At 38.3% G+C, this 26439-nt stretch overlaps 1 long non-coding RNA gene across 2 annotated transcripts in view; it reads left to right on the top strand.

Annotated features, from left to right (window-relative positions):
• LOC123455954 overlaps nt 1–14664 on the top strand; it is a 73235-nt gene extending 58571 nt beyond the window's left edge. Inside the window, exons 2-5 of one of the 2 annotated variants that reach the window (XR_006634249.1) lie at nt 7770–7841; nt 9195–9256; nt 12356–12534; nt 13707–14664. This is a non-coding gene — a long non-coding RNA (uncharacterized LOC123455954). The remainder of the gene's footprint in view (nt 1–7769; nt 7842–9194; nt 9257–12355; nt 12535–13706) is intronic. The other variant, XR_006634250.1, reaches the window with a different exon arrangement.
• Nucleotides 14665–26439: the final 11775 nt, after the last annotated feature.

Consider the following 26439-nt stretch of genomic DNA (forward strand, 5'->3'; position numbering starts at 1 on the left):
CCCTCTGTCTCATCCTTTAAGTCCTTACTCCTTTATCTCTGACACGCTTTCTGTGCCCCTAACCCATTTTTAAGGGCTCTCATGATAACACTGGCCAGCCAAAGCAATCAAGGTTAATTCCTCTGTTATAAGATGGCAGACACGCGCTGTATTCACAGGCAGTGAGTCATCTTGAGCAGGGGGCATTCTGAACATCTACACATTTGGTCAGAGAGAAGACACTTGTAAAACCAAGGAGGCAGAATTTAATCCTTGTTTTTTTATGACTTAAAATAAATTGACTCATATGGTCCTAGTTTATAAAATTAAATAAACTATTGAATTACACTCTGATCTCTTAGGTGTCAAATGCCTAGAAACAATAACCAAATATTGTAATGCCTACTTGTTAAAAGAAATTCATTCATATGAAGCCATATTCAGATGAGGTAAATGGTTTTCCTTCAATCTAAGAGTATACTTGCTTTTCACTCTACTTAAGTTACATTAGATCCTTAAATTCATTGGTTTCACAAATCACTCTTTCTTGCTGAACCCAGGCTGAGCAGGGATTCTTGATCCTCCTACCTCAGCATCCTGAGTGCAAACAACTTCTTTTTACTGGAGTTTTATATTAGAAATGCATGTATTCAAAAACATTAGAGATTCCTATTTTAAATAATGAATTTATAATAATGAGCTTCATACTCTTGTTCTACTCCAATTTCTATTAGACTGCTTGAGGGAAAGATGTATTCATTTCTTTGTGTTCTTAACACTCAGAAGTCGGATACTGTTTTCTAGGTCCTCAGTACATTTAGATTGGGTAGATTAATATCTAACCGTCAGATTTTCCCTTATGATCTTTACTGTTTCCTCCCAGGTAGGATTTTATTGTTATCACATTTACTAAGAATAGGTCAAAATAGTTTAAATTAAAGATTAATTGAGTGATAGGAAACCTGCTAAGAATGCTGTGTCGAATAGCAGGTAGAGACCATCTGAATCAGGCTTATCTTGGAGTTAGCAAAGCACATCTATGTTTCTTTGGTGTGACAGTGACTTCAAAACTGCAGTTCTCATAGGAGGGAAATAAAGACATTCTAGCTAGCCTTGGCTATCAGCTAATGCTTTCTGTAAAATTATTTCTTCAGAAATTCTTGACAATCTCATTCTATCTAAATATGTCTTTTTAAAAGCTAAACGTGCTACAGAATATTATCTCATTCTTGCATAACATCCCTATATGTTAATATGAAACTACTAAAACCAACCTCAAGTAAACAAGGGGAGTAATGTGAGAGAAGTAGAGAAAGCTGTAAACAGATGAAAATTTGAACTTCTTACCTAGATCTGCTGAGCAGACTGAGCTCAGTTGTCAGCACATTCCTAGTTCTTCTCTTGCTACAAAAGCAGACTTTACCTTGTTTCTGAACTCGTTGTAAGTAGACAACAAGTGGAACTTTGTGAAAAGCACAGTAATGTCTACTGCCCCATCCAGGGAATTCCAACATTAGCTTCCTCATTGATTTTGATCCTAAAGAAATTCAAATTCTGGAATGAGCTTAGAAGAGGCAAACAAACACTAGAACCTTTATATATGCCTTCAGATATGTTTCTTGCTGCATGTAGAAAAGAGTACGTTATTGCATTTTGCATGATGTTCATTGAATAGCAGCACCTTGTCAAAAGAGAAGGTTGTGTCTCCCTTAATAGCTGTTGGTCAAGGGTTTCGTGTGTGTCTCCTCCCTCCCTCCTTCAGCTGCCAAGATGAGGTTGTCTAGGAAGGGGGATTGTAAGAGCCACAGGGTGGGAAGGAGTATTATGAGGCATTGCTGCCCCTCTTTCCCAGAGGCTGCTGCCTCCCTAACCCCATGATGTGAATACCAATAACCCCACTGAGGAGGCCACTTAGAGGAATGGGGTGAGCAGGGGAGAGAGGGAATGTAAGAGGATAACTGGAGAGGAATGGGACCAACATGTGATCTGTTCATACAGTAAGGTGCATAAATAATTTTAATTGTGAAGAATCTTGAGAGACTCATACATCTGCCATAGTGTCCTACATATAGAATTGGTAATCAGAGGTATAATGACATCTTAAATTATTTTTTGTTTCCTATCAGGATTATAATATTTTACTTTATATTGGCTTTCAAGGGGAGAGAGAGAGAGAGAGAGAGAGAGAGAGAGAGATTTAATGAGAATGAGTATGCCAGCTTCCAGTGAACTCCAGTAGTCACTATAAATGAACTCCAAATGTATGTGACACTGCGTGCATCTGGCTTTACATTGGTACTGGGGAACAGAACCTGAGTCTTAGGCTATATAGGCAAGTGCCTTAAGTGCTGAGCCATCTTTCCAACCCCAAGGGCTTAGAATATTTTATATACTTCCTTACTCCATGCAAAGTCCAATCTTTGCTGAATTAAATTTTTCTGCTTCTAATTTTGATTTATGAATGCCAGTATTAAATTCATTGCTTATATACTCCCAATTTCTCTGTTCCTATGTTAGTCCCATTTAACCTATGTCTTCAAATTATCAACATTACTATTTACTAAAACTTAATATTTAGGACTTTGACCCACATCCAAACACCTAATTTGAGAGCTAGTTTTGACATCTGCTAATTCTGTGAAAGTGGCTGGATTTCAAAACTCCTTTGCATCTCTACATTCCTTATACAATGGAGAATAGTAACCTTTACCTCCTAACTTTTATATTAAGGTTAGTAAATAATTTTGAATTCTTAAAACAATACTGGATATCATTAATATGTTAGCTACCATTATTATTACTTCATTTGGATCAATTAAAGAATTGTGTTCTATGTTTACATTTTGTCAATTAAAAATATTTTATTTGTTTATTTGTAAGCAGAGAGAGGAAAGAAAGAAGGAAGAGACAGGGAGAAGGGGTATGCCAAGTCCTTTTGCTGGCAGACATACTCCAATGAATGCACCTGTGTGCATTTTGCTACACAGGGTTACTGGAGAATCCAAACCAAGTCTTCAGGCTTTGAAAGCATATGCCCTTAAATACTGAGTCAGTATTCTATTTTAAGACCTGCTCCAAATTTCATAGCTTTGCTATATGTTTGTTTTAAATGACCTAATAATTTAATATTATTTTTCATATTTGCATAATTATTTTGTAAGACTATCTCCAAAAAAATTGAATTATTTGCTCAATATTTTACTGTTTTATTTTCTTTGCATTCATTATAATCACAGCAACCATTCTCTATTTAAAACAAAATTGTTAATTTTCTTTGAGATCCAGTAGATTGTTTAGGCATCTTTAGTTATTCATGGATATAAGTAATTATTTTATGAATATAATGAGTACTCCAATTTTGAAAATATTTAACCTTATTAAAATTGACAAATTCAGCAAGGCATGGTGGCACATACCTTTAATCCCAGCAGAGGTAGGAGGATTGCCATGAGTTCAAGGCCACCCTGGTACTTCATAGTGAACTCCAGGTCAGCCTGGGCTAGAGTGAGACCCTACCTTGAAAAACCAAATATATATAGACAAATTCAATCCAATGTAATTAATTTGTAAACAAATTTGTCAAACTATAGAACAAAATGTGTTGAACTCTCTGAATTATAATTATTTATTTAAAAAAATTCCTGAGGGCTGGAGAGATGACTTAGCAGTTAAGGTGCTTGCCCTTGGAGCCTAATGACCCAGGTTTGATTCTCCAGGTCTCACATAAGCCAGATGCACATGATGGCACATGCATCTGGAGTTTTCAGTGGCTACAGGCTCTGAAGCACCAATTCTCACTCTATCTCTCTCTCCCCCATCTCTCTGTTTTTAATAAATAAGATAAAATAAAACTGCTTAGAAAATTTGCATCAGTGTTGGAGAGGTGGCTCAGCAGCTAAGGGTGCTTGTTTGCAAAATCTGAAAAACCTGGGCTTGATTCTCCACTCTCCATGTGAAGTGAGATGCACAAAGTGGTCTGGAGTTCTTTGGCAGTGGCAGAGGGTCCTGTTGTACTCATTCTTTTATTTATTTATTTATTTTGTCTGCCCTTTTCTGTCTCCCTCTGTTTCAAATAGATTAAAAAAAAATGTTAAGGTTTAAATCGAATACATTTTGTTGGTTATAACGTGTTTGAATCATCGCATATTGTGTCTTTGTTTTCTTATTGAATTTTCTTCATAGATTCTATTTGCTATAAACATTTCCAACTTTTGTTCTTTATAATTGCTTGAAAATCTTCTGCCCGTCTTTTATTTCAAACTTGGTTTTATCACCTGATTTTATTTTTATTTTATGTTTTCTAAACGACATATTGTGTTTTTGTGTATTTGCTTTTACCCATTCCAGCTATTATCCATCTCTAATCAGGAAATCCAGCCTGTTCACATTGAGTGTAATAAATGATATAATTGTCTTGATTATTTGCATTTGTATTGTTTATTTTATTTTGCCATTGCTTTCCTTTTTTCCCTTTTTATTATTTTGCTAACTTTAATGCACTTGTATTATTTCCCTTTTTGCCTTGCTAATTAAGTTCTACTGTGTTTTCAATTACTCTTCTTTCATTTCTGGGCAATCACAATTTAATATATTGTTTTTCTTTGTTGTGATAATGAAAACAAATGACATATCTCTGACCATAATCCAAAATAAATATTTAGAAAACATTAATTTCTTCTTCTTTCTCCTTTTCTGCTACCTTATTTGGAATAAACTAGGCTTTACTGTGAGAGAACAGTGTAGTTTATCATGTTAATGGTTATTTTTTCACTTGTATGGTGTCCATAGGAGCTCTGAAGAGGCGTGTGTTAAGAAGGTATAATCATTGATTTTACTTCCAGACCCTAACACTCTCCATCCCTGAGGCAAAGGAAGATGGGACCAAAGCTCAAAGATTGTGTTCATTGGTTCACATCCACTAATTTTCATTGTGCTGTATCAGTGGTCTCATACAATAGCAACAAAGCTTCTACTCACACAAATCAAGGCATGGAGAATAGGCAGAAGAAAAGGCCCCATGGCTCATACCCGCAAGGGTGAGCACTTCCCCACAGACACATCATGATTCCCCTCCAGTTCATACTCCACTTCCCCCATACTCATATGTCTCCCGAGACCATGCACACCTGTGGCAGAACTGCACACAGCTGGCAGAGAGGTGGAAGGAGAGATGGAATTTCAGCAGGATCTGGTGGAACCCTGGCCCTCTCCTTCTCTACAGAATGTGTCAACAGGCTCAATCTTGGAGATCTTTTCTGAGTTGTCACCATTACACTGAAGAATGTGTCAGTGGCTATTAAACTGGTGTGCAGTGTTCCTAGATGGGAAATAAAGTGAGCTTACGGTACTGCCCACACTGCCAAATAATTTCAAACTTAGTTTCATGCTAGTATTTTTTCCATGGATCTCTTTTGTTTTATTTTGATTTTGTAAAGAAGTGAAATGCAGAAGGCAGCAACATTTTTGAGGAAAAAAGGCTACTTATTGCAATTAGGAAGATTAAGTGAAACACAATAGTTATTTGGGAAGAAGCCACCATTGATTTTCATGATGTGGTAATAATTCAGGATTCAAAAAAGTAAAAATAGATAAAAATAAAACGTTCAATGTCCATCAGGTGTGGCTTGGCTTGTGGGTTTTTCCTGTCCCTGATTTTGTGTGACGAAAAGTGGCATGTGATATGAAACAGGCTTTGGCAGTGTAAAATGACATTCAGTTAGATATACTTTAGGATAATTCTCATGGGTAGTGTGAGAAAGCTTTGAACAATGGATGTCCATCCACACCACGTGTTGGGGTCATCAATAAGGGCTACTTTGCAGCACAGGAGTTTGATGACGTCTTGCTTATGGCTGAACTATTGCATCTCACAATGCTTCATGTCAATGAGAATTAAAAGTGGCTGGTATGTTCAGCACACAGGAAATAACCCGGGGACTGGGGTAGTAGGTTTTATGATTCATCTTAAATATGTTACTTTGAATTCTTTTTCTGACTCCTACTCTCTAAAGTGTACAAGCTCATCTAAATTGGATAGCATAGTTAGAAAATACAATTAACATTTTATTTAATATTAGTTCTATTTATGCACGCACACACACACAACACACACACACACACACACACACACACACACACACACACACACACACACACACACACAGAGTATGATCAAATACATCTCAAAGAACTCTTTCAGTCTGAAAAATCTGGCCATTCTTTTTATGATAGAGAGAAATTACCGTTTTATTTGTTTAGTTTCTCTTCCTTTCTTTTCCTCCACCTGGAATGATTACTTGTGAATGTGTATGTTTGGAAACTTTTCTCACCTTTCCCTTTGTTACATTCATTTCTATATGGCCACATGTCTGGGCATTGCCTTAAACATTTCAAACTCATTCATTTTTACTGTTGATTATCTATTTCATTGATTAAATTTAAAGTTATGAAATCATTCTAAATGATATTGTGGTTATATTCATTTATAAAGTTCAAGAACTACTGTTATATATATTTTATCTGAGTCCATCAGTTTTGTCTGTTTATGTTACAGCATTTTGTTTCAGTTTTTGTTTTTGCATTCCTGTGTTCTTTATTGTCAGTTTTGAGTCATTTTTTCTTTGCTTGCTGAAGGTTTTTGTAGTGCTACTCACAAGGCAGAGGTTAGTGACTGACCGCAAGCACAGTTGTTTGTTTGTGTTGTGACTGTTTCTCCAAAGGTTGAAACCTCAACTAGTGGTCCCTTCCAGCCGGTTCCCAAATCAGCACAGAGAGATCCTACTACAATCATGTGTGTGCAAGCCAGAGAAGCCTTCCCAGTGATGAATGACAGCATACTGTTTTCCTCTGAGCTCTCTTATGCATGGTCAGCAACATCAAAGAGTCTGTAGAGTTGACACGGTACCTGAGAACGACCGCTGGGGCATAGATAGGGGCCAACCCAAGTCTTCTGGCAATGCCAGGACTCCCATGAAGGAGATAGAACAGCTTTCACCTAATTTATAAGAAAGTCTCCAAGTAACACAAACTGGCCACCTCTACACTATTTCCTATGGACTCAGGTTCTGGAAGTCTCCTCTCTGCTTTAGAACTCTTGAGGCATAAAGAGAGAAGTTGTTGAGGAAGCGGGTCCCATGGAGGGTGTCACCTGGCTGGAAGCTACACGTTTTACTTTTTCTGAGCAACACTTTATGATCCTACAGACTCTGTAGTATTTGATGAAAATATGTTTATTAAACTGGACAATCACGTTTTATTTTTGTGTACATTTTATTTATTTATTTATTTACTTATTTATTTGTTTTTTTTGTTGTTTTGTTTTTTTGTTTTTCAAGGTAGGGTCTCACTCTGGCTCAGGCTGACCTGGAATTCACTATGTAGTCTAAGGGTGGCCTCGAACTCTCGGCGATCCTCCTACCTCTGCCTCCCGAGTGCTGGGATTAAAGGCGTGCGCCACCATGCCCGGCTTTATTTTTAATTTTGGGTGATGGCACTACAAATATCCGAATGTGTTTCTTGCCATGTTTGATTAAATTTTGAAACAGTAAAACTTATCAGAAGTTTCCATTATGATTTCTGAATTTGACACAAAATGAGAATACACCAACTAATGCAACTGCTTACTCACAAATGCTTGACACATATGTAGGCCTACTGAATTATTTTCATGGCTACAAAAAAAAAGAATTTATTACAAACAATATCAGACAGCATCTGTCTAAATTATGAATATTTTCAATATTGTTCTCAGGGATGTACTGAACATTTTGTAAATATTTGCCATTTTCCAGAGGGACACATGGCAAGACCCCAATGGATGACTGAAACCAGGGATCACACTCAACCCCATGCATATGTTGCATGTATGTACATTTTCATGGTTTTGGTTGACAAATTCAGTGAATGTGGTCTCCATTCCTCTATCTAATTGTACTGTGTCTAGTTGCACAGCCAGCTTGTCATGACGTGTGATGCAATGTGATGTGAAAGTTGGTGGCATTACAATATGGAGCTCAACTGAAGACAACTCTGTTGTTAAGTGGCACAGCAATTTATTGAAAATTGGTGTGCTTTGCCATGGAAGGACCATCTTATGTATCGTGAAAATACATTTATAAGATCATGTTAACCTGTGAGGAAAGAATTATGTAGATTCTCTAACTCAAAAAATCATGAGTGACTAAAATATTACTATTGATATAATTTGTTTATTTATTTTTCCCTTCAACAGTAATAATTATTTTATATCTTTTCCCCAAAGAAATAGTCTAGTTACTAAAGATAGCATTAAAAATAATTCAGAAATTGGGTCATAAATAATGACTTACTAGGACAACTACTACATAACATGACATGATCCTATACATACAAAAGATTTTAGCTTATGGAAGAGAGGGACACTATTGCAATTTTGATTACCTAATAACTCTGGTATCTGTAGATCAAATTTTATTCAAAAGTAGGTTGATAATGGCTTTAAGTATCACATGATAACCTCTAATTAACCATCTAGCATCTTACCTTATAATTTGTGTGTGTGCTATAACTGTGTCCATTTTACTTAACCACTCTATCCTGTCTTCCATGCCTCCAGTATTTACATACACAAAAACATTAAACTCTAAAAATAATGGCCTATCTATCAAAATATACACATTATTTCTTTGATTAATAGGCTACTTAGTGGTAGTTCCTATCAAATTTTATATTTCCTACTTTCAATTCAAAGTCAAATACATGTGTCTCTTTCCATTTTTCTGATCCTCATCTACTAGAAATGCTGGGAGGTTTTCAGATGGGCCCAGGGAAATGGTCTTGTTGGAGAATTATTCAGCAGCTAAAGATAAAGATTTCATGTTTTCCAGACTTAGATGGCACCTGCCTCCTTCATGTTACTGTATTCCTTACATAGCTATAGCAACCACATTCTCTTCAAAGAAGTTCTCAGAAGCCATTTGTGCTAAATAACTGATGAGGTCAAAATGGCAGATATACCTTAAGTGCAAATTAATGTGACTCATTTATCATCCAAAAATGTGAATACTGAGTGCTAAGAATATTGTATTTTCCATACCCAATGCAATGCACAGAGAGGAAAACACACAATCAAACCACAGATGAGGAATGAATGCCAATTCACCCAAAGGACCAAACAGAAATTTTCAGAGTATAATATACAATCAGGCATCTCGAATAAAATTGTGTTTTCATTGTAGGGAAACAATTTAAGTCTGCTACATTTACACACATGGATGGGAAAAAACAAAGCGGAATGCCTGTGAGTACAGACATTTTTCTCTGTGATAGACATATTCTAGAAGGACTGTAATGATCCACTCTACTTTTAATGAGCCAAGTCAATGTGTTTGCCTCAACAATGTAATGAATTCACAGAATCTTGAACTCGAATCCTTATTTTGGTTCTCCATATTTATGAGTGAAATTATATCCATCATATAGCTATAGGAGTATGATATATTTTCTACCAATTTTGAGCATAAATATATTGAAATAAATAAAAACAAGATAAATACCATACAGATTACAAGCTATGTTGTTCTTGTTCTCCTGTCTTGGCTTACTAAAGTACCAAGACCATTGCAATTTAATAGAGAAGGTTTCCTTTTCTTATTGTTTTCTATGTATGTTGTGTTTGTGTGTGATGTGTGGTATATGCATGTGCATGTGCTGATGCGTGTGCCCCACGTGAGTGTGCATGTTGAGGCAATAAAAGAATACCTGGAGCTGGTTGTGCATGGCAACATCCAAGTTTTAAGTGTGCTGTGGGGATTTTGAATCTGGCAGTCTCCTGCTCAGTGACCTTCATGCTTAAGCAATAAGTGCTCTTAGCTGTGGGACCATCTCCCTGGCTTTGAGAGGGTTTTCCTAATTCATGTTAAATACGATGTCTGAAATGTACAAATGTATATGAAGGATCATTTTCATACTGGATTTGTTGGTGTCTGCCTCAAATCCTGGTACTTGTGAGGATGAAGCAAGAGGAGTTTAAGATTAGAGCCAACTGGATCTACACATCAAGGCACTATATCTAAAAACAATTTAAGAAAATCAAGTCCATGTTAATGATATGAACTGCACAAATATTTTGAGAGCATCTGGCTTATATGGGTATTGAGGAATCAAACCTGGGTCCTTAGGCTTCTCAGGCAAGCACCTTAAGCACTAAGCCATCTCTCCAGCCTGATCCTTACACTGTTTGGTGATGGAGATGTTTCAGTCCCCACCTCCATTCCTGCCACATGGCCTCCTCTCTGACTCTCTTGCTTCTCCTCCTAAGGGTCCCTCTGACAACTGTAGGCTTACTCGTTACTGGGAATGAGCTTAGGCCTTGCATTAGCCACACATCCAAACTCTTTGTACTATACCATGTACATTATTCATAGGTTCAGCCGTAAGAATGTGAAAGTCTTTGCATCCATGATGCTACCTAAACAACGGGATTCATTTCTTTGGAAAGTTATGTCATTAAGAGACTGAATCCATTTCAGTTTCACGCTTAGATTTATGATCTTGTTTTTGAAATATATTTCATTTATTTATTCATTGGATACAGACACAGAAATAGAGAGAGGGAGAGAGGGAGAGAGAGAGAGAGAATGGGAGCTCCAGGACCTCCAGCCACTGAAAATGAATTCCATATGCATGTGCCACCTTGTGCTTCTGGCTTATGTGGGTTCTGGGGAAGCAAGCCTGGGTCCTTAGTCTTCACAGGCAAGCACCTTAACTTCTTTGTCATCTCTCCAGCACTATTCCTGTTTTATAAAAGTGTTCATCATGTGCATTTTGAAATGTCAGTGTTTCCTGGCTCATCTTGTTTCTTTATACATTCATACACCTATTGGTAGGCTTACTTTTGATTTTTTTCCTAAACCTTAACATTTGCTTATTTTTTAGTCTGAAATGTCAAGAATTTTAAATATTAAGATAAAAGTTTTCTAATAATATTTTAGAGATTAATAATAACTTATATTTTTCTGGAAAGTTTTTTGGAAACTTTAGATGAAAAACAGGAAAAAAGTATATATGTACACATACACACACACACACACACACACACACATTTCATTGGCTCAGATGTGATAAGCAGTGCTTTCTTTGGCTATGACAATATGACTTATTGGTTATTTTTTCCTACATTGGAAGGTATAATATTTTGTGGATGATGGGACCATCCTTAGTGCTATGTTAGCATACATTCTCGCAAATGTTGATAGTGATGGATCAATAGTCACCCAAGATTGCTTCATTCTTTATATAGCTGAGATAAGTCTACCATGCTCCACAGGGTTTAGCCTTTTTCCCTTTCCTTCCACTTCTGTCTTGTTCTGTCTACAACGTAAACAAGGAAATTTTTGTGTGATTATGAGAGACATGAGATAATTCCCTCTGGGGAATATATACAAATATTTTTATTTTCATTTTTCAAATATATAGTTTTGTACATGGCTTATCTTGCATAAAAAGATAGAAAAGGTAAGCATATAGACACTTTATGACAATTTTAGATAACATGAAATTCTTCCTGTTTTCTAGACTCAGTACCATAGAGTATCTACCCATTTCATCTTCAAAAGTATCTCAGAGATATATAATTTTAGTGCCATCAGTTTGCCATTGTGGAAACTGCAAGAAGTTAAACTCAAAAAGCTTTGCTGTAACTAAACATGTCAGTGTCAGCAAGCATGGAAGAGTGATTTACTTCTACCTACATTTTTAGTCTAAACTCGTTCTTGCTATGCAAATTTCCATTTGTTTGCAGACTTACTTAGAGAAAATGTCCCTCCACTTTATTCTGTCAGCAGGCCATTGTAATAATACTTCTCATCCCAGATTCTCAATGTCTGCAATAATCACTTTTCAAAGGAAAAGGACAATGAAAAGGCAGGTTGTAATATACTTCAGATATATACCAGAAGCTGCTTTTTGCCATAGATTTTGGGGTATTTTGCCAAGTTTGAAGTTATTCAGGCCACTCATGAACTCTGTACTGATTGCAAGGGTGAAGATATCCATCGGTGTGTCTTTCCCTTCAAATCAGACCAGTAGCTCTGATTTGACTTAAGGAAATGATGAATTTGAGAATGATTTTGTTATTGGTGGTTTCAACCCTCCTCATACCCCGACCACAGTTACACTCCTACCAGTCTAATAGAAAAGTCTTGATCTGAGGAGTCAAGGTTCCAAAGATATTAATTCCAAAGCCCTCTAACTCATCACAATGCCATGACAGCAAAACTATTTAATAAAAATAAAATAAAAAAGATTGTGTGTCTTAAGTAAGACCCATCCATGAGATTATATGGTCCAGCAAGCACCACACATATTCTAAATGCTGTTTTTCTCACTTGTGCTTTAGAGCCATCTATCACCACACAGTCATTAAGGTTGAAGGTAGACAGAGAAGAACTGAGTGAGTGCTGCAATGCAAATAACGTCATTGAGGAGGAAGTCATGAGTAAGTCTGGCTTAATCAAGACACTTATGAGAAAGGAGTCAAAATGGGAAGTCAAGAAGTCAAGTTATTTTGGAAAGCAGGTAAGGTGGCTAGAAACTCCACTGAGATGCAGACTGCCATTTCTTACTTAGTGCCACTTTTCATGGGCTTAGGGTCTTGTATTGGACTCTTTTGGCAGACACATGACTCAGGTGCTAACTGGCACCTTACAGAAGTGAGGGCACTGACACCCTGAAATTATTGTTGCAACAGAAAGTTATATGATCAAGCCAGGTATGGCCTTGGTCTTTAATCCTAGCACTCAGGAAGCAGAGGTAGGAGGATCACTCTTAGTTTAGGGCCACCCTGGGACTGCATAGGGAATTCCAGATCATCCTTGGTTAGATTGAAATCATATCTAGACCCCCAAAAAATAAAAGTTAGAAGATCAAAGAAATTCGTATTTCTTTTCATGTCAGTGAACCAATTGGTCTAATTTTGAGAAACATCTCATTGTCAGAGTTCTGAATGTGTGGCAGTCATAATCATAACATGGATAAAGGGGAAAAATATTTCTCTGTTGCCCCTTTGTTGAGATATACAATATGCATAATTAAAATTTCATACTTAAACAATAAAAATAACTGTTGATATTATTTTCTTTGATAAAGGTAAGAAATGAATTACTAAAAGATAAACCCGGGGTCATGATTTTTCACATAGTCTATGCTTCATGGGAGCAAGAGCAGAGTATCACTTAATCCAAGGAAGATGAAATGTTTCCCTTGCTTTTAAATAAACATGATAGTGATTTTCATCTGTGAGCAAAGCCCCCCTTTTTTTTAGAAAATGCATAGAGAATTGACAGGTTAGAGTCTCACCATTTATATTTAACATCTGGGCAGTGGGTGGATGGGATGGATAAGAGTGGACCAGAGGAATTCCAAGAGTCCCTCTTGCTGTGAGCACGAGCATTCACTATTTCAGAAGGCTCTTCCGACTATGCCACACTAAGTGAGCCGCTTGCAGGACCACTATTTCATCAAAAAAATCAAGTAAAATTTCCATGCGGTGGCTAGAATACTGAACACATTAGGAGTGATTAGCTGTATTCATGAATCTATAAGCACACCTGCAAATGAGGGAGGAATCTATAGAAATGGGAAGCATTTTCAGAGCCATGAATATGCATGCAGGGTGTTGCCAGAAATATCACAATAAAAATAGTTTGCAAGTATTCAGAATCCAACAAAAACTCTGTTTTATTTTACAGATGTCAGAATTCAACCATTTTGGCTAAAACAGATAATAATCCTGAAGCTCAATATTTAGAAATCACCATTCATCATCAGAAAAGCCAGTTTTATTTGTGTTGGAGAAACACAGCTTCCTGTGAGAAGTCATTTCATGGCTACTGGAAACTTTACACTGTAGCATCTGCAAAAGAAAGATCATGAGACAAACAGAAGAAGGAAATGGAGAGAGGGTGGTATGAAGGGTAGGAAGGAGAAAATAAGGTAGGGAGAAAGGAAAAGAGAAAGGGATAAAGGAGAGAACGAAGAAAAGAAGGAAGGGCAAAGGAAAGATATGCTTGCAGGCTGGTCCCTGGGATTTGTTTATAAAACTTAACTCACATTTTAGATAATTTCATGGTTTTAAGAAGATGAAGAAAAGACAAATAGATTTTTAATGAGTAATGAATTCCCATCATTGTTTAGAATTAAAAATTATGAATAGCAGGTTCGTCTTAAGGGATGTTTTTAGCAGAAAGTATTAGAAATCATGGTCCTTCTGATACTTGGAATTTGAGTTCAGCATATATTGGCAATATTGAGATGGTTGTATTGACATTCTCAGGGGGTAGTAATGTGAACAGACATCTACTCAACCCAGACGGGGCCCCAACAACAGACCAAAGAAAGGACTACACTAAGTTCAGCTTAGTTAACCAGGGAATTCGTTGGATTTACTTACTGACGTGACCTCTTTGGCAATTCAAAGCAGTTTCATCTTTCAAAAGCCTGACCCAGCAGAGGTGATGAGTCACGTAGGCAGCACCTCTGGAGCGAGCTGCCTGTCGGAAGGGTCCACCCTGGGATGACTCAAGAAAGCCACCCCGAGCGAGCTGCCTGTCTGAAGGATCCACCCTGGGGTGACTCAAGAAAGCCACCCCGAGCGAGCTGCCTGTCTGAAGGATCCACCCTGGGGTGACTCAAGAAAGCCACCCCAGAGCGAGCTGCCTGTCTTAAGGATCCACCCTGGGGTGACTCAAGAAAGCCACCCCGAGCGAGCTGCCTGTCTTAAGGATCCACCCTGGGGTGACTCAAGAAAGCCACCCCGAGCGAGCTGCCTGTCTTAAGGATCCACCCTGGGGTGACTCAAGAAAGCCACCCCGAGCGAGCTGCCTGTCTTAAGGATCCACCCAGGGGTGACTCAAGAAAGCCACCCCCCCGAGGCGAGCTGCTGCCTGTCTTAAGGATCCACCCTGGGGTGACTCAAGAAAGCCACCCCGAGCGAGCTGCCTGTCTTAAGGATCCACCCTGGGGTGACTCAAGAAAGCCACCCCGAGGGAGCTGCCTGTCTTAAGGATCCACCCTGGGGTGACTCAAGAAAGCCACCCCGAGCGAGCTGCCTGTCTTAAGGATCCACCCTGGGGTGACTCAAGAAAGCCACCCCGAGCGAGCTGCCTGTCGTAAGGATCCACCCTGGGGTGACTCAAGAAAGCCACCCCGAGCGAGCTGCCTGTCCTGCTGCTTGCTCAGCAGTTCCCCGGAGTCTCTTCTATCAAACAGTTCTTATTTCTCGAGTCTTCACGTAGGGGTCTTGTAAATCTATAGTTCAGAACATACCTGCGACTTGTCAGCTGTTTACCTCCTGAATCTTAATGAGCCCCCACCCAGGACGTAATGTAATGTTTCAATACAGAGGAAATTGTTCTACACTAGTGAGTCACTGTGTGTCAACGCTTTGTGAATATTTGAAGACAAGCGATGCGCTGTCAGGGTCTACACTGGTCCACTTAGAAGAGCCTTTGCCCCTCGCTACTGGCTGACGTCAGCCACGGAGAACTAAAGACGCGGAAAGCGGAGCTTCTTCAGCTGCATGCAGGAGCACAGCTGAGGAGAGACATCGGGAAGTTCATTTTCTTTTTGCTAATCACATTGGTTTCTTCTCTTTCGAATTAGGACTTAAATTACTAGCTTCTTTGGGTCATATATCCATGTCATCGATACTCGTTAGTGTTGCAAACCTCGGGGGCTAAGTAGTACCACTGCCTAAGACGCGTGAAGCTTGTGGCACTCTGACTAACCCAATAAATATGCGCCAAAGGGGAGGTCCTCACTGGTTTCATTAAATAGTTGTTTCATTAAAATCTGTACTTTGTATTCTAATAGATCACCTTGCTATCTGGAGGAGACATACTAATTAAAATAACAAGAACTATCTCTTCCCCTTAACAAGTCAGGTTATTTCTAAGTAGATATTCCGTGGGTAAACCTTCCTTATATTTAATTTAATTTAATTAGGATACAAAACTCAGGGGTAAAACCAGTATGCAGACAAGGCAACCCTTGAGAAACTGAGGGTTTGAGACATGTTTTCACAGACAATGAGAATGTAGACCTGTTCTGGGCTCTCGCTTTGCCAGAGGAAGACAGGTGCAAACTCTTCAGTGAAGAATGTGAGGACAGCCTGTGCTTTTCAATCACACAGTCTAGAAACGAATCAGCCAATGATAAGGGAGTTCACAATAGAATGCAATATTTAACATTAAGAAACACCAAGCAGCTTTATGATATAAAATAGAGAAACTGAACTTCAACCCTTGTGATGATAGAGAGGTAAGGGTCATATACTCAAAGGTTTTTTCAGCCTTGATGGGATGCATGACGTCATTATCTCGCATGCATGTCATGTGCTTTGATCTTCATTATTCCCTGACTACTCTTTTCTCTACCTACTCTTACCACCAAGGGTCTATTTCCTCTTCCCGTGTAGTCAGTCTTCTGATTTTAAATGCTCATATTTTTCTTTTTAATTATTCACTCCACATAGGAGAAAAGCATGTGATGCATATCTCTGGCCTAGTTTATGTTCCAGGCTATGATTTCCTCCAATTCCATTTGTTTTTCTGCAAACACTGTTGTTTCATCCTACTTCATTATTGAATAATGCTCCCAGTGTGTGTGTGTGTGTGTGTGTGTGTGTGTGTGTGTGTGTGTGTGTGGTAAGCTGGCTTGCATTTTGCACATTCTCTAAGTATGACTGGTATAGTCTGGTCATAAGGGTCAACATTCTTATCACCAAGTAATGAATCTCACAGACAATGAAGGATGAGTTTTAAGGAGAAATTTATTATAGAGAGAAAGCAAGTTTACAGGGAACAAAAGCTTATATTGTTTATTAAGAAGCAAAAGTATATAAAGACGCTCTCTGGGGCTGGAGAGATGGCTTAGCAGTTAAGGTGCTTGCCTGCAAAGCCTAAGAATTCATATTCGAATCTCTGGGTCCCATGTAAGCCAGATGCACAGTGATTCAAGTGTGCAATGCCTCACATGTGCACAAGGGGCGCATCTCTTTCTCTCCCCCCCCTTCTCTCTCTCTCTCTCATAAATGGAGAAGAAGCAGCAGCAGCTGTCTGCATCAGCAGACAGGGGTCCTGAGTAGGTTGTTTGGATGCAGGGTTTCGCTGTGCTGATGATAAGACTGCCCTGTCCTCTGCCAATATGTGAATTAGGCTCAAGTTGTGATGCAGTTCATTTGCTAAACTTAAATGCATACAGAGGACTTTGATTAGTTGTGGAGCCAGAGAGAAATGCAGGGACTCAGAGACACTCTACCAGCATGTCTCCAGAGAGAAGAGCTCCATGTGGTCTTCGGAGCCTGCGGAAATCTGCTTTGTTACCCACTCACCCCCAGGCCTGTCCTTCCTTTCTATCTTTTATTTTTCTCCTCCAGTGTTACCAACTTTACTGTGTTAACTCTGTTGTTCACCTTCACTATTGCACGTCTCAGGCAAGGAAAAAAGTGCTGGATTCCTCCTTTTATCTCTATCAATGTGACCAGCCTCCACCACACGTCCCCAACTTAAACTTAGCTTCTCTTCTGTCCTTTATTCAAGGAAAAATGACTCTTTAACAATGTGAGACAAAATAGTATTTTCTCTCTGTTACTTTTCCTCCCCATACATAATGGTCACAGTGACATGAAAGGTAGGAATGCACTTTCCAGGTCTCTTGGTCTCGTCTTTCCTGCACTGACCTAACTTTCTTTATATGTTTTGGCATCTTAAACTTCTCACAGATTTTATGATAGTTTCTAAATGAGTACATTTTTAAAATAAATATATATTTTCAGTAATTTATGTCAGGGTATGCACTGAAATGACAAGTACAAATTTATGAATGGTCATGACTGAACTAACCAAAATATTAATGTAAAACATAATTAAGTAATTAAACCCCCCTAAGATCATTGGGATATGCATATATTTGACTACAGGTAAATAATTGGCACAAAGATTACTCATGCATATATTATTACAGCTAATCATACACAGAGGTAAAATGATTGATAAATCAAAGTATAATCATTTACATAGAGAGCACTGAATCAAAATTGTATATATATATGTGGAAAATAGAAAAATCTGTAGTAACATTTAATACAAAAATTGAAGCAGATAAAAAGGGTTCACTGATTCCAATGCTGAAATTCATCACTTGATAAAATTTCAATTAAAATATTTACATGTTTTTGGATAAAATGTCTTGGGGTTTACCTTCATGCTTGAAATGTAAAGTAAATAAGCTACAAGAAACATGGCTTTTGGAAACTGGGCCAACAAGCAATGAATGACAGAGATCACTGAAAGATGGAAAGAAAACACACATACCCAATTATTGCAGCACTCCATTGCTATAGGAAAGTTTCCAAACTATGGAAAGGAGAAACCCTGGGCAGAGTCCCAGGAACTAATTAAAGTTAGATCTAGTGGTTCTGGAAGATCAGGGTAGTTGGAATTTGATGGAGAGATTCTCAGAAAAGGATTTCTGAAATAGCAAGAAAATTTTGGAGATAGGGAGAGGATATGTTTTAACTACTGTATGAATTTTGATGTGCTCATACTAATGGAATAACCAGAGCCCAGGGAAAGAAAGTCTCAAGTGGATTAACAGTACATGATATTGAGATAGTCAGGGAAGAAGTGGTTGTTCCATGGACTTGATAGGAACACCTCATGGCTCTCTGGATGCACAGTGGTGTGTATAAACCTGTCTGGTTTTGAAGGCAGGGATGCTCTAGGTCTCAACACATGTATTTATTATGAAATATTTGGCTTGGAAAATGACTCTGACCTCTATGCATGTACCATGCCACAAGTGTAACCACACCTTTCACAGATGAATATCATTTAAAAATATAAAGTGCTTCACTAAAAACACCATCATTGTATCACTAGCCAATTTTTCAATGAAATATATACCAGTTTATTTAGTCTTTCATCTGTTTGCAAAGAAAGGTCTGTTAGTGTACTCATTGCTGTTAGTGAATGCATTTCTAATCAGATAAGAAAGCTGTCATGGAATAAAAACAAACAACCTTACAGATCAAGATTCAATATGCACATAGAAGCATGGATTCTTTTTTTTAAATTTTTATTAGCATTTTCCATGATTATAAAAAATTATCCCATGGTAACTCCCTCCCTCCCCCCCCCCCACACTTTCCCCTTGATTCTTTAAGGTAAAGCATTAGGTCATTTACTTGTGACCTTTCTAATTTCTTAATATAGGCACTGAAAGCTATAAATTTACCTCTTAGAACTGCCTTCATTGTGTCCCAGAGATTTTGATATGTTGTGTTCTCATTATCATTTGACTCTAAATTTTTTGATTTCCTTCTTCATTGAGCCATTCGTCATTTAGTAGTGTATTGTTTAGTTTCCATGATTTTGTGTATGCTCTATAGCCTTTCTTGCTACTGATTTGTAGTTTAATTCCATTGTGGTCAGATAGAATGCAAGGATTTATTTCAATTTTCCTGAATTTGTTAAGATTTGCTTTGTGTCCTAATATATGGTCTATTTTAGAGAATGTTCCATGTGCTGCTGAAAAGAATGTATATTCTGCAGCCTTTGGATGAAATGTCTTGTATATATCTGTTAGGCCCATTCCTTCTATGACCTCATTTAGTCCAGATGCCTCTGTTGATTTTTTTCCTGGGATGAGCTGTCAATTGATGAGAGTGGGGTGTTAAAGTCACCCACTACCACTATGTTTGGTATTATCTGTGACCTTAGTTCTAATAGTGTTTGTTTGATGAATTTGGGAGCCCCCATGTTAAGTGCATATATGTTTAGGATTGTAATGTCCTCCTGTTGGAGTGTGCCCTTAATCAATATAAAGTGACCTTCCTTGTCTTTCTTGACTAACGTTGGACTAAAGTCTACCTTGTCAGATATTAGGGTAGCAACCCCTGCTTATTTTCTAGGCCCATTTGCTTGAAACACCGTCTTCCAACATTTCACCCTAAGATAATTTCTATCCTTTGTAGAAAGGTGAGTTTCTTGGAGACAACAAATTGTAGGATCCTGCTTTTTAACCCAGTCTGCAAACCTATATCTTTTCGTCGGGACATTGAGGCCGTTGATATTAAGAGATATTATTGAAAGCTGTGTATTTATGTTTGCCTTTTTTTTTTTTTTGTGGTTCCGGTTCTACCTGTGCTCCCTTGTGTTAACTTGTATTTGAGTATTGCTTGTTTTTTCTAGGTTCCTTATATGTGTGCTTTTCCTTTTCTTCAGCATGGAGGATTCTATCAAGTATTTTCTGTAGAGCTGGTTTTGTTTTCAAATACTCCTTTAACCTGCTTTTGTCATGGAATGTCCTTATTTCTCCGTCTATTTGAATGGATAACTTTGCAGGATAAAGTAACCTTGGTTGACAGTTGTTATCTTTCAGAACTTGGAATATATCACTCCAAGCCCTTCTGGCTTTAAAAGTTTGTGTTGAATAATCTGCTGTAATCCTGATGGGCTTGCTTTTGTAGGTAACTTGATTTTTCTCTCTAACTGCTTTCAATATTTTTTCTTTGGTGTGTGTGTTTGGAAGTTTGATTATAATATGGCGAGGAGAGGTTTTTTCTGGGTTTTGTCTGGCTGGGGTTCTAAAGGCTTCCTGTATCTGTGTTGGCACCTCTTTCCCAATTTGGGGGAAATTTTCTATGATTTTGTTGAAGACACCTACTATGCCTTTGGAGTGGAATTCTTCTCCTTCTACTATGCCCTGAATTCTTATATTTGATCTTTTCATAGTGTCCCGAATATCTTGAAATTCCCACTCATACTTTTCTATAAGTTTGTCTTTCTCTTTGTTGGACTGTATTAGATCTGCCACCTGGTCTTCTAGCTTAGATATTCTGTCCTCTCCTTCATCCATTCTACTGGTGAGATTTTCTACAGAGTTTTTTATTTCATTAACTGTGATCTTCATTGCTAGTAATTCTGACTGGTTTTTCTTTATTACTTCTATTTCCTTACTTATGTCTTGTATTGCCTTCTTTATTTCATGAAATTGGTGTCCTGCATCTTCTTTGATTCCTTTGATTTCCTCTTTAAGTTCCTCTTTGACTCCTTTGATTTGTTCTTTGACTTCTTTGAACATATTTACAATCATTCTTTTGAAATCTTTCTCAGGCATTTCCTCTAACTCGTTATCACTGGAAGTCATTTCTGATGCATTAATACTTTTAGGTGGATTTATATCGTCTTGCTATTTAGTGTTTCTTGTGTTATAATGTATATATTTTTGCATCTTGGATTAAGTTAATGCTTGGATTTTCTAGCTAGCTGGGTATTCTTAGCTGTATCAATTGATTTGATGTTATATATTTTCAGGGTAGGAGCTTAAGGTGTTAGGTGTGGCTCTTAAGACTCTCAGAGTATCTACAATGGTGCTCCTAGGGGTTGAGTTTCCTGCTATGGGAGTATTCAAGTTGGCTGAGTGGAATAAAATACAGGTAGATTCTAAAAGTTAACTAATCCCTGTACCCATTCAATCAAAAACAGCCCTAAGTATGTATGCCAGAGTAGTTATTATAACAACCAGAACCTCTCTCAACATAGAGGTTAAGATTTCTGGTCTGTTGATGGATCCAAGTCAGCTTGTGACCAAGTGAGACCCTTCCCTGGTGCAATCCCAGTTACCTTGGATGATTTTGGTCTCAGTCAAGTTGCTGCCTGGGTCATCGGGCTACTGTTCTGATTTCTGGAGCTGGACACTTGCTTTTCCTGCAGGGTAAACCAAGCCTGGCAACTGTGGCCCTGCAGATCAGCACCCCCGCTGCTGGAACTGCTGCTGCTAAAGGTGCCTCTGCTTGGTCTGTCAGCAGCTGAAGCTCTGCTGCTGGACCCACTGCTGCTGCTGCTGCCTCTGCTGCTGCTGCTGCTGTAGCTGCCACTTCTGGAGCCACTGCTGCTGCTGAAGCTGCTGCCACTGAAGCTGCTGCTGCTGGGTCTGCCGCTGCTGCCACTCCTGGGTCTGCTGCTGCTGGGGCCACTGTTACTGGTACCAGAGCCACTGATGTTGCTCCCAGACTCTGTTCCTGCTTGGGTCCTGCTCTCAGCCCAAGTTGGCGTGGCTGGGTCCCGGGACGCTGCTCTGTTCGCTGGAGCTGGGCTCAGGCAGTGGGGGAGGGGAGGGAGCCACAGCTGCTCTGGATCTCTTTCTGTTCCACGTGTTCTTCTACCTCATGGTCTGCTCCTCCTTTGCTCACTGCCACTCTCCCTTCATGTTTCCTGAGTGCGGAGAGCACCAGTGTAAGGGTAAAATCCCTGCACCTGCTTTTCCTGTGGCTGGAGCCGAGCCTGGCGGCCTTCTGTTGTGCCCCACCGCCGCTGTGGCATTCGGCAGAGCTGCAGGGGCCACTTTTGCCGGCCTGTGCAGGCTCTAGAAGTTTTGGATCTCTTCTACTTCTCCGCTGCAGCTTCAATTTCCTATACACCTCACTTTTTAGTAAAAGTGTGTATTTTGCTGAGTTTTTTGGTCTTTTTCCCCCCTAGGCTGCTTTGGTGTGGTACCTACACCGCCATCTTAACTGGAAGTACCCCGATTCTTAAGGTCAGCTGAGCAGATGAAATCCAGAATGCATTGGAAGAGGCAGCAAAACATTGTGGGGCTTCCTTTGCCCCTGGAAGAAGAAGTTGACTACATCAGAGTGAGGAGCTTTGGGCAGGGTTAGCATGGAAGGCTCCATCTACCTGTCACCAGATGAACATCCAGAGTGAGATTACAAATGAGATTAATCAGCAGAAATTAAATAATTAGGCCCAATCTTTAAAATAAAGTATGTCTAGGCTCTACATGAGGAAAATTACAAAACTGAAGAAAAAGATCAAAGGAAGACTAAGTTATAGCCACCCCATATTGTTAAGATGTCAGCTCTTCCAAATCAGTCCATATGATAAATGCAATGTCAGTGTAAATCCCAGTAAGTGATTGTGGAAGGAGAATATTAGTATTTTTGTTTGTTTGTTTGTTTTTTCTAAGTGTATATGAAAAGATAGCAGACAACTCTAGGAATAATTTGAAATACAAAAATGCAAATGATACAGTGGCATTTTGAATTTCAAGTTCTACTTTAGAGTTATCTTCAGAAAAAGTATGCAATATAGGTTAAAAAAGTAACAGAAGTATAGGTAAATGGAGTATGTTAAAGAACTCAGAAATTGAACTGTATGCATATAAATCATTGAAGAGGGAGAGAAGGAGAGAATTGGCACGCCAGGGCCTTCAGCTGCAGCAAACAAACTCCGGATGCAAGTGCCACTTTGGATATCTCACTTACATGGGCCCTGGGGAATTGATTTGGGGCTTTTTGGCTTTTTAGGCAAGCACCTTAACTGGTAAACCATCTCTCTGGCCCCAAGCCACTGTTTTTTTTTTTTTTTTGTTGTTGTTGTTTGTTTGCTTTTGTTTTTCCTTTAACCCAGGAGCAAAGACACTATTTAATGCAGAAAGAATACTCTTGCTAAACAGAATGTAGGATCATTGAAAGATATATGCAAATTTTTGGATGAAGGCATTATATTCTTTGCAAAATAAACACAAAATAACTCATAGACATAATGTACCATATAACACAGCAGAAAATCTAAATGACCTTGAGCTTAACAATATCTTTTAGACACAGGAATTTGTGGCCCATATGATAGACAAAAAAAAAAAAGAAAGAAAGAAAGAAAGAAAGAAAGAAAGAAAGGAAGGAAGGAAGAAACTATCCTTAAGAACCAAGTATCTGCATCTACAAATTAGTTTAAAATGAGTGTCTCACAATAAACAGAAACATCAAATGTCCATGGGCATTCTGGAGTAGAATTGTTTATGAAACATACTTTAAAAGTGAGTTAAAGTGTTGAAGAAGGTCATTGAAATATATTTGAACTGATTAAGAACTATGTAGTTCATTGAGGTTATCTATATACAGATTATGTGACTTAAAGAAGGAAGTACTTAGCAAATGAAGAAAATGAACAGAAAAGGAAGTGATTGCAAATGAATCACATTTCTGAAGTAACCAAATAATCTCTAAAGTTGAATAAAATTACCTGAACAATTCTGGGAATATTTTTAAGACCATTGACTTTCCTTATTTAATATTGTTTATTTCATATTATATTAAATTATAAATTTACATATAATATGTATATATGATATATATGTGTGTGTGTGTGTGTCTGTGTGGAATTTTGATAAGATAAGGAATAATATAATATGTTATGTGTAATGGTCATTTTGATAAGAGAAGATAAATAAATTAAAAAAAAATTCAGGCTGGAGAGATAGCTTAGTGGGTAAGTCACTTGCCTGCAAAGCCAAAAGACCCAGGTTCGATTACACAGGATCCATGTTAACCAGATGCAAAAAGGGGCACATGCATCTGGAGTTTGCAGTGGATGGAGGCCCTGGTGCACCCATTCTTTGTTTCTCTGTTTTTTTGTCCTCTCTCCTTTCTCTGTCAAATAAAAAAATTTAAAAAATATATATTTTAAAATCCAGATTGAAAATAAATAGTCCATGTTTTAGCACATAGGAAAGGACAATATATGTAAATTACTCAGCAAGATATACAGGATTCTGGGTTGGTGGGATTGCTTAGTGGTTAAGACATTTGCCTGCAAAGTCAAAGGACCCAGGTTCAATTCCCCAGTACCCACATTAGCTAAATGCACAAGGGGACGCACATATTTGTACTTGGTTTATAGTGGCTTAAGGCCCTGGTGCACCCATTCTCTCTCTCTCCGTCCCTCTTTCTCTTTCAAATAAATAAATAACTAAAAATAAAATATATTTTAAAAAAGTTATACAGGATTCTACAAGTGACAAATAAATTTAGCAAGATCATTGGGAAAAAAGGATTGATATAACAAGTCAATTGTGTGTCTGTATAACAATAATAAATTATCAAAATTTCCATCAAGGGTATGAGCTAGATTTATTCCACATTACCACTTTCATATTGTACAATTTGCAAATCTGTCCTACTTCTATTCATGTTTTCTTTTTAGCTCCTCAACTTTCCCTAAAACAGTATAGGTTAAATTCAAGCTGGTGTTTATCACATGAGTTTGTTGTGGTTTGTTATCCTCCTAAAGTATGTTAGAAAGATTAGATTACCAATTCAAATAAGATGTGCAATTAGTAGTACAACATAACATGGTTTTATATGACAAGCAAAAATTATAGTTGTGTTGCATTTGGCTTCTATACAAATAAATTTGTCACCTACTTACAGTCAACAACCAACTACAACTAGCTGAAAAGAAAGGCATTACTAGGGACATATGGAAAATAGGACCCTTGTGAGGGCTGAAGAAAGTGGGCTGCACAGCCTGGGATGGTTGCTGGACATACTGCAGCTGTAGGCCTCCCGCCCCACAGAGGGGCTTCTCTCATTACCACCTGAAGGCAGATCTAAGTCAGTCACCAGGTTGTCTCCAGATTGCCATAGCTGATTGTGGCCAAATGCACCATTTCACGTACAGTTCAGATAACGCCAAAATAAGAAGTCAATGTGAGATTCCCATTGCCCAAATCACTATGGGGTAGTAGGTGATGGTGTGCCTCTTTCCCCACATAACTCATCTCTGATTAGATGTATGAACAATGGTGTTCTCTCTAAATCCCAAATCATCCACATACACCATAGCTGCAAGGGATCCGGCAGTCAACATGGAAGAGAAAGACTGAAAGCTGTGTATAGATGCGCAATATTACATGGCATTTTGTCTTTTTTCAGCGTCAAGTGACACAACTTTATACACATGTGTGCACATTAACTGTCCCTGAGGAGACAAGAACAGACATCTATTCACAGATCAGTAACAGCAGGTGCAAGAAATGATTGCACACAGCCCAGGTTGGTGAGGCGATGAGTATGCTGGGTTACCTACAGGGACATATGTGGTCCATTACCCGGTCAGAGAGGATGACTCACTGAAGCCGCATGGCTGGAGCTCACTGCCGGACTTGCATGGAGCTAGTTGCAGAGCTCCTTGCTAGAAGTTCTTTTTACTGATTTAGCTGTGTGAGGGGCCTTGTGGATCTTGTAAGTTTTGTAAAATTCTTGTGATATGTGATATGTTTCCATCCTGAATCTCATCAATTTCCTGAGACTTAATGAGCTTTAGAGACTTGTGGTGGCATCAGTAGACCACAGGACATCATTGCCAGTGAGTAGATTAGAAATAATTGGTAAAAGGACCAAGTGGAAGTCTATGAAATTATTGCTGCAATTTTAGTGCTTTCTGGCCTTGCAGGGTGTGGGGGGCTGCAGATATGATGCAAATTTAAAATATTAAATGTGTGCATGTGATAAACCCTATATATTCTATTGTAATTTTCTCTTTATAGCTGAAACTGCAACTAAGTCATGAATGATACTGGGGATGTCCATTACTGAAAATGTGATCAAATCATAAAGTCAGTGATAATTCCAGTTCAAAT

This window comes from Jaculus jaculus, chromosome 19 (genome assembly GCF_020740685.1).
Source record: "Jaculus jaculus isolate mJacJac1 chromosome 19, mJacJac1.mat.Y.cur, whole genome shotgun sequence".
NCBI classification, from domain to species: Eukaryota; Metazoa; Chordata; class Mammalia; order Rodentia; family Dipodidae; genus Jaculus; species Jaculus jaculus.